This window comes from Cicer arietinum, chromosome 8, assembly GCF_000331145.2.
Source record: "Cicer arietinum cultivar CDC Frontier isolate Library 1 chromosome 8, Cicar.CDCFrontier_v2.0, whole genome shotgun sequence".
Lineage (NCBI taxonomy): Eukaryota > Viridiplantae > Streptophyta > Magnoliopsida > Fabales > Fabaceae > Cicer > Cicer arietinum.
Window position 1 is genome coordinate 22,398,998 of NC_021167.2, and position 14,647 is coordinate 22,413,644.

General features: G+C 35.9%; 1 pseudogene; it reads right to left on the reverse strand.

Annotated features, from left to right (window-relative positions):
* Positions 1–92: 92 nt before the first annotated feature.
* On the reverse strand, positions 93–13,529 carry LOC105852339 (uncharacterized; annotated as a pseudogene).
* Positions 13,530–14,647: the final 1,118 nt, after the last annotated feature.

A 14,647-nucleotide genomic window follows, 5' to 3' on the forward strand; every position in this document is an offset into this window, starting at 1 on the left:
TTCCAAGTTTTCAATCCATCGGGATGCTCTAATTTTTGCCTAGGTCGCCTTTTCAGGTTTTCAACCTAGCGAGCCCAATTTTCAATTTTTTTTTAAGCATAATATTTCTTGACTGCATCTGAGTTTACTGGAAGTGGAAGCTCATCTCCATCCATTTCTGCGAGTATTAGAGCTCCCCCAGAGAAAGCTTTTTTCATAACATATGGTCATTGGTAGTTCGGAGTCCACTTTCCCCGAGAATCCTTTTTTATGGGCAATATTTTCTTTAACACTAATTCTCCTTCTCGAATTTCTCGAGGACAGACTTTTTTCTCGAAGGCTTTTTTGAGTTTTTTCTGATAAAGCTGACCATGACACAAAGCTATCATTCTTTTTTCTTCTATGAGATTCAATTGGTCATATCGTGATTGAACCCACTCTGCCTCTTCTAGTTTTGTTTCCATCAGGACTTTGATCGAGGGAATTTCGACTTCGATGGGAAGTATCGCTTCCATTCCATACACCAATGAGAAAGGAGTTGCCCCTGTTGAGGTACGGACAAAGGTTCTATAGCCATGTATTGCAAAGGGAAGCATTTCATGCCAATCCTTATATGTCTCCACCATTCATTTTCGGACGATATGGAGAAGAATTATGGTGCTGAATTTTTAAATTATCACACAACTCTTTCATCATTTTGTTATTCAAATTAGTCGTGTTATCAATGATTATCTTATTTGGCAATCCATATCGACAAATCAATTCTCTTTTGATGAATTTGACAACCACACTTCTCGTCACATTGACATAAGAAGCAGCTTCAACCCATTTTGTGAAATAATCAATAGCTACTAGGATAAACCGGTGTCCATTTGAAGCCTTAAGCTCGATGAGTCCAATATCATCCATTCCCCACATTGAAAATGGCCACGGTGATGTTAAAACATTCAAAGAAGTGGGTGGTACATGTATTTTATCAGCATAGATTTGACATTTGTGACATTTCTTTACGTGACTAAAGCAGTTGGACTCCATGGTCAACCAATAGTAGCCAACCCTTAAGATTTGTCTTGTCATTGTGTGCCCATTTGCATGAGCTCCAAAAGAACCTTCATGAACCTTTTGGATAATTTTCTTCGCTTCTGCTTTATCCACACATCTGAGGAGAATCATATCATGATTTCTCTTATAAAGCACATCACCATTCAAGAAGAAATTCATTGACAATCTCCTTAAAACCCTTTTGTCGTTCTCTGAAATACCCAATGGATATTCCTAATTCTTAACATATGATTTGATGTCATAAAACCACGTCTTGCCATCCAACTCTTCTTCTATTGATAAGCAATATGCATGTTTATCTCTTTGTTGAATTTTTATGACCGAAACGTCTTGATTAGTGGTTATTTTGAACATTGACGACAAAGTGGCCAAGGCGTCAGCTAACTGGTTTTCTTCTCAAGGGATATGGTGAAAAGTAATCTTCTCGAAATGTTCTGTGAATTCTTTGATATGGGTGTGATACAGAATCAATTTAGAATCTCGCGTTTCCCACTCTCCTTTCGTCTGATGGATGACCAACAATGAGTCTCCATATACCTCAAGAAATTTTACATTTGATTCGATAGCTGCTTTAATGCCCATAACACATGCTTCATATTCTGTAATATTGTTTGTACAATCAAAACACAACCTAGCCGTAAATTGAGTGAACTGGTTCTCTGGAGAAATCAAAATGGCTCTAATTCCATGCCCTAATGCATTAGAGGCACCATCAAACACCAACCTCCATTTTTCTTTATCAGATGATTCAATCTCTTCAAATAAAGTCATTATGTCTTCATCGGGGAATTCACACTGCATTGATTGATAATCTTCTACCTGTTGTTGGGCTAAGTACTCTGCTAGTGCGCTTCCTTTGATGGATTTTTGTGTAACATATACCAAATCGTATTCTGATAACAACATCTGCCAACGGGCGATCCTTCCAGTAAGAGCAGGTTTCTCAAAGATGTACTTAATTGGATCCATTTTAGACACCAACCAAGTTGTATGACATAACATATATTGCCTCAACCGACGAGCAGCCCATGCCAATGCGCAACAAGTTCGTTCAAGCAGTGAATATCTTGTTTCACAACTGGTGAACTTTTTGCTCAAATAATAAATAGCATGTTCTTTCCTATCAGATTCATCATGCTGCCTCAGTACACAGCCCATTGACTCGTTAAGTACTGTTAAGTACATAATAAGTGGTTTCCCAGGAACAAGAGGCACTAGGATGGGAGGTTTTGATAAGTACTGCTTAATCTTTTCGAAAGCTTTTTGACAATTCTCATTGCATTCAACCTTTTGGTCTTTGCGCAACAGTTTGAAAATCGGTTCGCATGTAGCGGTGAAATGCGATATAAACCTCGCAATGTAATTCAATCTACCCAAAAAGCCACGAACTTCTTTTTTCGTGCGTGGAGCCGACATTTCTTGTATTGCTCTTACTTTATCTGGGTCCACCTCTATCCCTTTTTGACTAACGATAAACCCAAGTAATTTGCCTAATCTTACTCCAAATGTGCATTTAGCAGGGTTTAAACGAAGTTTGAACTTCCTTAGTCGCTCAAATAACTTTTGAAGGTTAACAACATGGTCTTCTTCGGTTCGAGATTTTGCGATCATATCATCCACGTAAACCTCTATTTCCTTATGCATCATGTCATGAAACAAGGTTACCATTGCTCTTTGATAGGTTGCCCCGGCATTCTTCAATCCAAATGGCATCACTTTATAGCAGAAAGTCCCCCATTGTGTGATGAACGTAGTTTTTTCCATATCTTCGGGAGCCATCTTGATTTGATTGTACCCTGAGAAACCATCCATGAAGGAGAAAAGAGAGTATTGAGCAGTGCTATCCACTAGGACATCAATATGAGGTAGAGGAAAATCATCTTTAGGACTAGCTTTATTTAAATCCCGATAATCAACGCACATTCGAACCTTTCCATCTTTCTTTGGAACTGGTACAATATTAGCCACCCATTGAGGATATTTTGCTACTGCTAAGAAACCAGCATCAAATTGCTTCTTGACCTCTTCTCTAATTTTAAGCGACATATCAGGTCTCATCCTTCTCAACTTCTGTTTAATTGGAGTGTATTCAGGCTTTAGTGGTAGCTTGTGTTCAACTATGTTAGTATCTAACCCGGGCATATCCTGATATGACCATGCAAAGACATCCACATAATCAATTAAAAGTTTAACCAACTTTTCTCGCTCACTTTCTTTCATAGACATACCAATTTTAACTTATTTTTTTTTATCATGCTCAGTCCCCTAAATTGATCACCTCACCAAGTTCTTGATAGGGTTGGATTATCTTAGCTTCCTGCTCAATTAGGCTTTCTAGTTTTGGGGGAAGCTCACAATCGTGTTCAAAATCCTCATCAGCATGATTAATCAGATGTTCAAAATTACAAGAAATGGTTCTAGCGCTGCTATTTTCAAAATATTCATTTTCGACTCTGCATTGTTTAAATTAAGAGAAAAAAGGGGAAAAAAAAAAAAGAAAATATGAATAAGGATCGCCAAAAGAAAGAGAAAAGAGAAAAGAGAAAAGAGAAAAAACAAAACCAGTTGGAGAATTCAAAAATGCATTTATTGATAATAAGTACGGAATTGAAATACATATACCCTAATTAGTTATCCTTATAGCCTTGGGCAGAGCAAAAGGAGTTAAAAATACATAATTACTTTGAACATGAATTAACAAACACGGGAAACTCGATGATCTTCCAATTGTTGAGATTGGTGTTTGGAGGACAAGGGTACACTAGCTTGAGGGTATCATCATCACCATGATCCTCTTCCGCAACAGCCACCTGATCAGCATATATTATTCCGGCGCTTTGAAAATTTTGACGAATGTCACAAATAGGAATCTTCTGTGAATTCGGTATCCAGTTTTCTCGACGAGTCACCTTGTTTTCTCTTTTTTCCTTCGCAGCCTTTTCTTCATCAGCTTGAGTAGGTACATATCCCAACCCGTACCTATTGTTCTTTTCTGGTATTTCTATCAACTTCCCCAAATTGAGAAAAACTCCTCCTTCTAACATGGATTTGGTAGACTTCAATGATATGGTAGATTGTTTTGGTTCTTTTAAACGATATCCTTCACCCATGAAGACAACATTGGCAATTTCTAATGCTTGAAAGAAAGTCTCTATGGCTTCCTCCGTGTCTTCAATGTAGCCTGTAGAAGATAAATGACTTACTATCATATCTTCTTCCCCATATATTATTACCAGCTTATTGTTCACTGTAAACTTTAGCTTTTGATGGAGAGTGGATGTCACTGCTCCAGCAGCATGAATCCATGGTCTCCCTAAAAGACAACTGTACGCCGGTTTAATATCCATTACTTGGAAGGTTATCCCAAAGATGTGGGGTCCGATTTGAATTGGCAGGTCAATCTCACCAATCACTTGTCTTCTAGATCCATCAAACGCTTTCACCACCAAAGCACTAGGCTTCAAACAGGCTCCCTCAACAAATAGCTTTGACAGTGTTGATTTAGGCATGACATTTAATGATGAACCATTATCTACTAGCACTCGTGCAAGTGTACGCCGGTTTAATATCCATCACTTGGAAGGTTATCCCAAAGATATGGGGTCCGATTTGAATCAGCAGGTTAATCTTACCGTCAACTTGTCTTCTAGATCCATCAAACGCTTTCACCACCAAAGCACTAGGCTTCAAACAGGCTCCCTCAACAAATAATTTTGATAGTGTTGATTTAGGCATGACATTTAACGATGAACCATTATCTACTAGCACTCGTGCAAGAATATGATCGTGACACATCACAGAGATGTGTAGCACTTTATTATGCTCTGGTCCTTCAGCTGGTAATTCATTATCGCTAAAACTTAGACAACTACTCGTAGTGATGTTACCAACAACTCCATCAAACTGATCGACAGTGATATCGTGAGTAACATGGGCTTCGTTTAGAACTTTCATCAGTGCCCTTCTATGTGCTTCAGAGTTTAATAACAATGAGAGAATTGATATCTTTGGAAGGGGTTTGATTTAGCTGATCCACCACCTTATATTCACTTTGCTTGATAAACTTTAAAAATTTATTAGCTTCTTCAGACACCGTCTTTTTATTGGTCTCTTGTCCTTTCATGGAATGATACATATCTTCTTTCCCTTTTTCTCCATGAACCTCCTTTTTCCTAAGTTGTTCAGGAGTGTATACTCGACCACTCTGAGTCATTCCACCAATCCCTGAGATGTTAGTGACATCAATTCCTCTAGGTTCACAACCATCACTTGGTTGATGATTGGCCAAGTGGGATGTGACTTCGTATTTCCACGGTACTGCCTTGGTATTTTCATAAGGAAAAGGGATTGGTGCTTGGACAATTATTGCATTTGGCTTGCTAGGAGTTGGCTTAAGATTCTCTTTTTTGTAAAGAATTTCCATTGGTTTTGTGAAAGATATATTACTTTCCATACATGATCCTATGGTGAACACATGACCATCTATTGCATATTGGTCTATCCAATCTTCAATGACATTGACAGAGGAATCCCCGTGGCCCAGCAAAGGATTGCTCCCTATGTTGGGACTGTCCTCCTTGAAGGTAAGCCATTTTGCATTAATCAATTCTTGCACTTTAGATTTTAGGGCTTGACAATCTTCAATGGAATGCCCAACGGCTCCTGCATGATATTCACATTTGGAATTTGGATTATACCATTTTGGAAATGGTGGTTCAAGAGGTTTCATTGGTCTTACGACTACCATTGAATTTTGAAGTAAATGGGGCAACAATTGGCTATACGTCACGGGAATTGGATCAAAACGTGTTATCCTTTTTTCTCGATTGACAGGTGGTCTGTAGTGATTTGAGATTGGGTTCTGGTTCCATTGATTTTGTGGGGAAAATATGGTAGGTGGTGGTTGATAAAAAAGTGGTCTTGAAGGGTGATATTGAGGGTATGAAGTTTGTGTGGTTGCGGCCACATATGGATAAGGGATGTAAGGAGTTTGTGGTATCTGGGGCTAGAAATTTGGGGGTTGATAAGAATTGATGGGTGGAAAATGGGAGACTCTAGGGTTTACCATTATATCGTTAGCGTCTCCTTCTTTCTTTTTTGTGAATGTCGTCTGGGGTCGTTTCACGCTAGTTGCTGCACATACGATCTTGTCACTCCTCATCCCACTTTCTATCCTTTCTCCTATCATGACAAGGTCAAAAAAGTTTGATGACATACTCCCAATTATCTTGTCATAAAAAGGAGACTGGAGAGTATCCATAAACATACCAACCATTTTTCTTTCAGATAATGGGGGTTCTACTTGTGCGGCCATTTCCCTCCACCGTTGTGCGTATTCTTTGAAAGTTTCGTTGTCCTTTTTCCATGAATTTTGCAATTGCATCCTATCAGGGGCCATGTCAACGTTGTACCTGTATTGCTTCAAAAAGGCATCAGTTAGGTCCTTCCATGAACGAATTTGATTTCGCTCAAGATGTATATACCAACTTAACGATTCCCCACTCAAACTGTCTTGGAAAAAGTGAATGAGAAGTTTATCGTTATGAGCATGAGATGCCACTTTTTTGCAATACATAGTTACATGATTTTTAGGACATGTGTTGCCCTTGTATTTTTCAAAGTCAGGAACCTTGAATTTGGGAGGGATAGTCACATCAGGAACCAAACACATATCGAAAGCTTCAAGGCCATAAACATTATACCCCTCAATAGCCCAGAGGAGATGGAATTTGTGATTGGTTTGGGTTTTGGGGGTTGACGACTAAAGGTGGAGTATAACCGAGTGGAAGACCGTACATGGGAAATTGCATAGTTGTTGTACGAGGTTGTTGGGTAGTCGGGGTAAAGCCTGGTGGGTGAGAAGGAGTGGTTTGGTGTTCTTCATTTGCAGTCGGAGGATTCTCATCTGTATTCCCCTTCCTTGACAAAGCCTGTATAGCTTCTAAGTTTTGATCAACCTTGTCCTTCAATTGGTTGACATCCATTCTCATCACCTCTTGATTTTGCTCAAGTTATTCCATGATCTTCGAGTTTGCACGAGTCCGATAAGGATGTCGGGGAAACAACTTTATTGATTTTTTCTGTGTTTTTTTTTTAAATAAATAAAAAATTATGAGTATGTATTAAACATGAATGGAATGAAAATGCAATTATTATTTTATTTTTTACATTTAGATGTTGGGGAATCATAAGTCTTGCACGAATTATTAATGAAAGAAGAATATGGGAATCGATAAACAAAACTTCCAAGACATGGAATTTTTCCTTTGATTGTGTATCATCCCCAATGTGAGGTTGATGCCAATTTCCATTAGTATCGAAATGGGGTACTTGGGGTGCAATATATGGAATATTTTCTGAGGGTTGAGTGTTTTGGGGGTTTAAGTGGTTTGGGTTGTTTTCCATGGGGTTGACGACTAAGGGTGGAGTATAACCGGGTGGAAGACCGTACATAGGAAATTGTATAGTTGTTGTACGAGGTTGCTGGGTAGTCGGGGTAAAGCCTGGTGGGTGAGAAGGAGTGGTTTGGTGTTCTTCATTTGCAGCCGGAGGATTCTCATCAGTATTCCCCTTCCTTGACAAAGCTTGTATAGCTTCTAAGATTTGATCAACCTTGTCCTTCAATTGGTTGACATCCATTCTCATCACCTCTTGATTTTGCTCAAGTTCTTCCATGATCTTCGAGTTTGCACGAGTCCGATAAGGGTGTCGGGGAAACAGCTTTATTGATTTTTTCTGTGCTTTTTTTTTAATAAATAAATAAAAAGTTATGAGTATGTATTAAACATGAATGGAATGAAAATGCAATTATTTTTTTGGATGTTGGGGAATCATAAGTCTTGCACGAATTATTAATGAAAGAAGAATATGAGAATCGATAAACAAAATAGCAAATCCTTCATTGATGAGAAAAAAGTACATTGCATTTAAATTAAAAAGCTACATTGACTATGGTATTTCAATCATCTTTTTCAAGAGGACAATCAATCTTCTCCTCCAATTCTTCTACTAAATATTTGCAATATTAGACGAACTTGTAGACTTTGATTGTAGTGTTGAGTGGATGCATTACTGCATCAATCTCTCTTAGATGTTTTGGAATTTTTATGATTGCCTGATTAGCTAGCATTGCCAATTTTGAAAAGCAATCTTTCCAATGCTTGCCTTTATCTTCCAACTCTTTATAAATCTCTTGGCTTTTCAATTGCCCAAGCAACACCATGAAACGCTCCTCCCAGTATATGGTTTCATCCTTCAAGTCATTATAGATCTTTTTTGGATAATCAATGTAATTCTTCAACTCACTAGAAGCTTCCATTTCTGCTTTTAGTGCATCTTGGTGTTTTGAGAGTAATTCTTCGATTTCTTCCTTTTGTTGCCTCTCATTCCTTACTTGACTCTCATATTTATCTACCATTTCTTTCAGTTGTTTCTTTAAATCTTCAAACTCCCTTTTTATGTTCTTCTCAGAGCTTGCTGATTTTGTCCACAATTGCTTCCACATATAGGCTTCTTCAATAGCTGCATTCCTTTCTTGCCTTCGCACATCTAACTCTTCATTTGCGCCTCTTAAACAATCTTGTATGTCAAGTTTATTTCCTTTTTCAATTTTCAATCTCTTGTTGCTTCTTTCGATAAACTGATTTTTACATGTGTTTTCTGATCGTAAATTCTCATTCTCTTAGGTGACTTTTTCTAACTTTGCTTGAAGCGCTTTTTTCTCCTCTTCAGATTTGAGCAATGATGCTTTGAGTTCTTCTATCTCTTCATTTGCAACAAGGATAGGTTCAGGAATTTCCTGATCATTTGAGGGTGTACTGTGGAAAGGCAGCTTGATTTCTTGGACTCTTTTCTTTACCCATTGTTGATAGGGTTCTTTTGTACTGCAACTTCTACATCCGAGTATTTTTCCTTTTCTAATGATCAACTCAGAAGCTCGACTTATCCTTCTCAACATTGGTGGGTCTACTATACCCGTATTGTGCAAAACAAAAGCCTCTAATGACCTATCATCTGGTTCATCCAACATGGAGTAGCCGAGTTGTCTCAGAGCTACCATTGGGTTGTAATTAATACATCCTTTTGTTCCCATGAGAGGTACATTTGGAAAATCTCCGTTTCGGCATATTACCTCTTCCACCCCTTGTTCTCTATAGTACCATGAAATTGTATCTCCAGTAAGACTAGCTATACTTTGAGCCCATTCACGATTACTCTTAACCCCAACATGATACCCTTTCTTGAACATGTGAGACACAAACCAAGTATACAACACTGGAACACAACACAAAATTGTTCCCCCCTTCTTCTCGTATCGCATATGCAGAGAGTAGTATACATCAGCAAGAACTGCGGGAACTGGGATTTGTTTATGTTTGTTTAAAGCTAAGAAGACATTGATGGCAGCAAAATCTACAAAATTATCAAGGTTTGGGAATAAAACAATACCATAGATAATCAGAGCCAAAACATCTATAAAAGCACTCCATTCGTTTTTAGCGGCTAAATCCTGGCACTTTTGCTCTAGATATTTTCTTGAAAACCCATGAATGGCTCTTTTGTCCTCTTTTGTACTTGCCAACTCTCTTATGTCGATTTTCAACACCTCAGAAATTGCATCCAAACTCGGTGGTTGCCCAGTATATCGATAAGGATTTCCTTTATCAAAGGAGTAACCCAATATTCGCTCAAATTCCTCTAATGTCGGGGCCAATTGAAAGTCTTGGAAGGTGAAACATCTTAAGAGATGATCATAATACTGAGCCAATGCCGTGAGGGCCCCTGTTTGCACATTCACCGCCAAGAGATTTAGAATTTTCCCATATTTGTGAAAGAAACTCTCACGTTGTATAGTTTTCATTTGACTGCTGATGTCTCTTAAACTCTTCAAATCAGATTGCTTGAACTTTAAAAGTAAAGTTTTTCTTTTTTCTGATCCCATTGTCCACTTAAATAGCACGTGACTAAAGTTTATATGATTTCCCAAAAATCCTGAAAATTTATGCAAAATGCTATTATGTTTTATTTTTCCTTAGAAAGAGAGAAAAAAATGTCATGACATATGAATGAAACTAATACATATTTATAATGTCTTGAATATATGAGATAATTTTTTGGTTTTTATAGATAATCTTACAATGAAAGGATCTATTGGCTTATGTAGTGAAACTCTCACAAGGGAGGCTCTATGGTTCTAAACACGGTTCCTAGAGCCAATAATCCTATTTTAGAATATTGTCAACAACAATAGGTAAACTATTTGAAGTGACAATAACCTCAATAGGATCAAACTCTAGGTGAGATCTTCATGCTAACCAAACAGGATGTACATCCAGAAGGCTACCACTAAGCAATCTCGAAACTAAGCTTAAGTTTAATTCAAACCCGGGTATAAGGTTCCACTCATAAGTGTGTGTCTTAAAAAAGTGTAGGTGTTGAATAAACATAATTCAATAAATCCATAATACTAATAGAACATATATACATATATAAAATAAATAGATAAATAAATAAATAACATAAAATAAAATAAAAAATAATCTACTAGCCTAAAAGAATATTATAATGTTAACTAATACTTATTAAGAAATAAAAAACACAAAGAAAATGAAAATGAAATACAAGCAAATATAGAAAAAAGTTAAAAAATTATGCACAATTAATTTTTAGGCTTGACTCTCGAAATGTCCCCAGCAGAGTCGCCAGCTGTCGCGGCCTAAAATTTCGAGTTTTTCCTCGAAATCAATGGAGTCGCCACCAAAATTTATTTTAAAATAGAGAAAATATTGGGAAACCCTTAAAAAATAAAAATGATCTTTGAAACCAGATTTTGAGTTCGGGAGTCGATTATGCGTAGGGAAGGTATTAGCACCCTATGACATCCGCTAAAAACGGTTACGTATAATTAATTGTACAAAAATATATCAACTTAACTATATTTATTTCTCTTTATTATTAAATATTGATATAAAATTATTTTTTATAAATATGATTTTTTGAGATAAAAGCGTGTTTAAAAGAGTAAAAAAAATGTTTTTATTATTGTGCTTGACAAGAGTGTGATCTTGCTCCTACGTATCTCTCGGTGCGATGGAGAAATCAAAGCTACGTAGTTCTTGGTAGAAAATGTGGATGTGTTGATTTCTTTTAAATAAAAAAAATTTGACAAACATAAAGAAATAAACTTGCTTGATTTGAATAATTATCTTAAAATATGAATTTTAAGACGATCGAATTGTACAACTCGTGTCTCAAAATTCAAGGAGTAAAAAGATGTCACATCTAATTTAATCCTCTTAAGAATATTTTATTTTTTATTTTTTATTTTTAAATTGAATTTCAAAACAAACAAATAGTTTAATTTGTATCTTAACAATTTCAAAATATATAATTTGTATTATGTAATTCCGAGATTAAAAGATTTTAATTAATTTTAAATAATTTTTATGATTAATTTGTTTATGAATTTTTAGTTTATTAATTTATTTGCGATTATGAACTTGTGGCTTAAATTAAAAAATAATACTAATTACAAATGTAATCCTCTTTTAAATTATTTTGTATTTTAATAAGTTAAAAAATAAAATTCATTTTAATATTAAATAGCACAAAAAAAATATAATATAATATAAAATAAATGATATTTATAACCTTTTAATTGTGCCTATAATTACTTATATTAAATAGAATCATCAACATTAAATGATATAAATACATATAATAATTTCCAACAGCACAGTCTTTGTAAGTTTTTAAAAAAAGCATAGTTTTTCTTCTCAAGCACAACAAGATATGAACTAGATTTTCAACCAAACATCTATTACCAACATCTATTTTTTGCACAAACCACATCAAAAATAAAACATATTTCCAAACTCACGTCAAACATTAATCTCAAACAAAACACTACTATTTAAACCTTACATCAACACAAAAATATCATCTTTCAGTAATGTACGTTATAAACAGAATGAGAAAATACTCTTTCCGATAAGAATAGAGGTGGTGCTTTGCAGAAGGTGGTGTATCCTTCTTCTTTCTTTATATTAGAAACAACAAACAAACAAACAAAACTCTTTTTTAGTTGCAATCTTTTTTTTTGTAAAATCAATCCCTCTTGAGCTCTCTCTTCCCCTTCACATTGATTTTGTCTTCTAATATATAGGCTAAAATGAAGAAGAGGTGTGTTCATCTTATAAATTAAAGGTATGGATTTATCCTGCTTTGGCAACCAGATCAAGCAAACTCATACAATTAAGGGAACGAGAGGCTGGACTTTTTGATTGAGTATTCAAGCTGATAAACTTAATACCATTATTAGATTGAAAAATAATAAAATAAAATTAAATGAATAGAAAGAAAGTGAAAATGCAGAAACAGGAAACATGGAAGAACGAGGAAACGTGAAAGAACGAGGAAATATGGGATGTGAAATAAGCATAGGAAAAAGTGGGATGTGAAATAAGCATAGGAAAAAGTGGGATGGGATGCGTGACAGGGAATTTTAATATTTCTTTATATATTTTTTTGTTTTGCTTTGGATTTTTTTGTTGTTGTTTTTATTGTATTTTTAATGTTAAATATAATTATTACAATTTTTACAAATAAACATATTTTGTTAAATTATTTTTATTTTGTAGGACAAAATTGAGGTATTACAAACCTGGTGGAAAAATCCATTCTAGCTTGCATATGATCATTGGAATGTTATCATTCAACTTAACTAAGTCGTCCAACCTCAATGTATTGCAACAAAGATCCTTGAAGAATCGACTTAGCTCAGTTAATGGTTTCCAAACAAATTATGGCAAGGAATGAAATGCAATTGGGATTAAACATTCCATGAAAACATGACAATCATGGCTCTTCATCCCATGTATCGTACCCTTCTCATCATCGACACACCTAGCAAGGTTTGAAGCATAGCCATAAGGCATTCTCAATTCCTTAAGCCATTTACAAACCAACTTGGCATCTGATGATGTCAATGTGTAATTTGCCTTTGGTTTACCCATCTTTCCGTTAGATAATACTTGCATCTCCAAGTCCCCGCGAAAGCATAATAAAGACAAGTCTTTTCTCGCCTTTTCATTATCCTTTGTTTTACCTTTAACATTCATAACAGTGTTAAATATATTATCGACGACATTTTTCTCTATGTGCATCACATCGAGGTTGTGCCTTAACAAGTTATCCTTCCAATATAGAAGATCCCAAAAAATACTTCGTTTTTTCCAATTATGACCCACTCCACACCCGTTCAATTTCTTTTTCCAACCAATTTCAGTAACTTTTGGAAAATTACTCACCACCTCCGATATCTCTTGCCCTGTGTAAATGTAAGGTTGACCGTCTTTCTCATCCCTATTTTTTGTAAAACTTCTTTTACTTCTTCTGAAAGAGTGATTAGCTGGCAAGAATCGACGATGACAATCAAACCAAGAATTCTTACCACCATATTTCAAAGTGAATGCTTTTGTGTCTTCCATACAATGAGGACATGCCAACTTACCTTGTGTTCCTCATCCAGATAACATACCATAGGCGGGAAAATCATTAATTGTCCACATCAAGCATGCTTTCATGATGAAGTTTTGTTTTGTGCATATATCATAGGTCAAAATGTCGTTGGACCATAATCGTTGCAAATCATCAATCAATGGTTGCAAGTAGACATCTATATTTTGTTTGGGATTAGAAGGTCCAGGTATGAGACAAGTCAAAAATAAGTATGGTTTGGTCATGCACATTTCAGGGGGAAGATTGTATGGAGTGAGTATAACTGACCAATAGGAGTATGGAGAAGCAGACGCTTGAATATAAGGAGTAAATCCATCTGAACATAGACCCAACCTTACATTTCTGAGGTCACTAGCAAAGTCAGGATAAACATCGTCAAACTGTTTCCACGCTTTTCCATCAGACGGATGGCGAAGGACGTTTGAACTCTTTTTATTCTCGTGATGCCATCTCATTTCAGCTACAAACTCAGTTGATGCATACAATCTTTGTAATCTAGGAATAATAGGAAAATAAAACATTCTTTTTGCTGGAACATCTTTGTATTTTCCCATACCAGTCCTACGTGGAATGAACCTAGGAGAATGACAAATTTTGCACTCAATTAACTTGTTATCATCCTTGTAATATAACATACATCATTTGTTACAATAGTCAATCTTCTCAACCTTCAACCCTAACTTTGACACCAATTGTGTTGCTTGGTAATAGTTATCGGGCAAGCATGTTTCCACTGGACATACACTTTTAAGCATTTTTGTAACAACATATATATCTTTTTGTGGAACATGCCAATTAGACCTAATTGCTAGAAGTTGAACACATATTGATAACATTGATTGGGTAGCCCCGTCGTTGATGGGCTTGTTGGTGGATATCAACTTGTCATAAAATCATTTTGCATTTTCGTTAGGCAACTCATCCTCAGCAAATGTGTCATTTCCCATGTTAGTGTTCACATCAAGGACATCTTGATAAGGCCTAAAAGCATCAAACACCATTTCATCCATTGCATTAAATTGGTCGTCGTGATGCACAATCCTATTACTAGTCGAACCTCCCCTTGTTTCAACCATTGGCTTCACTT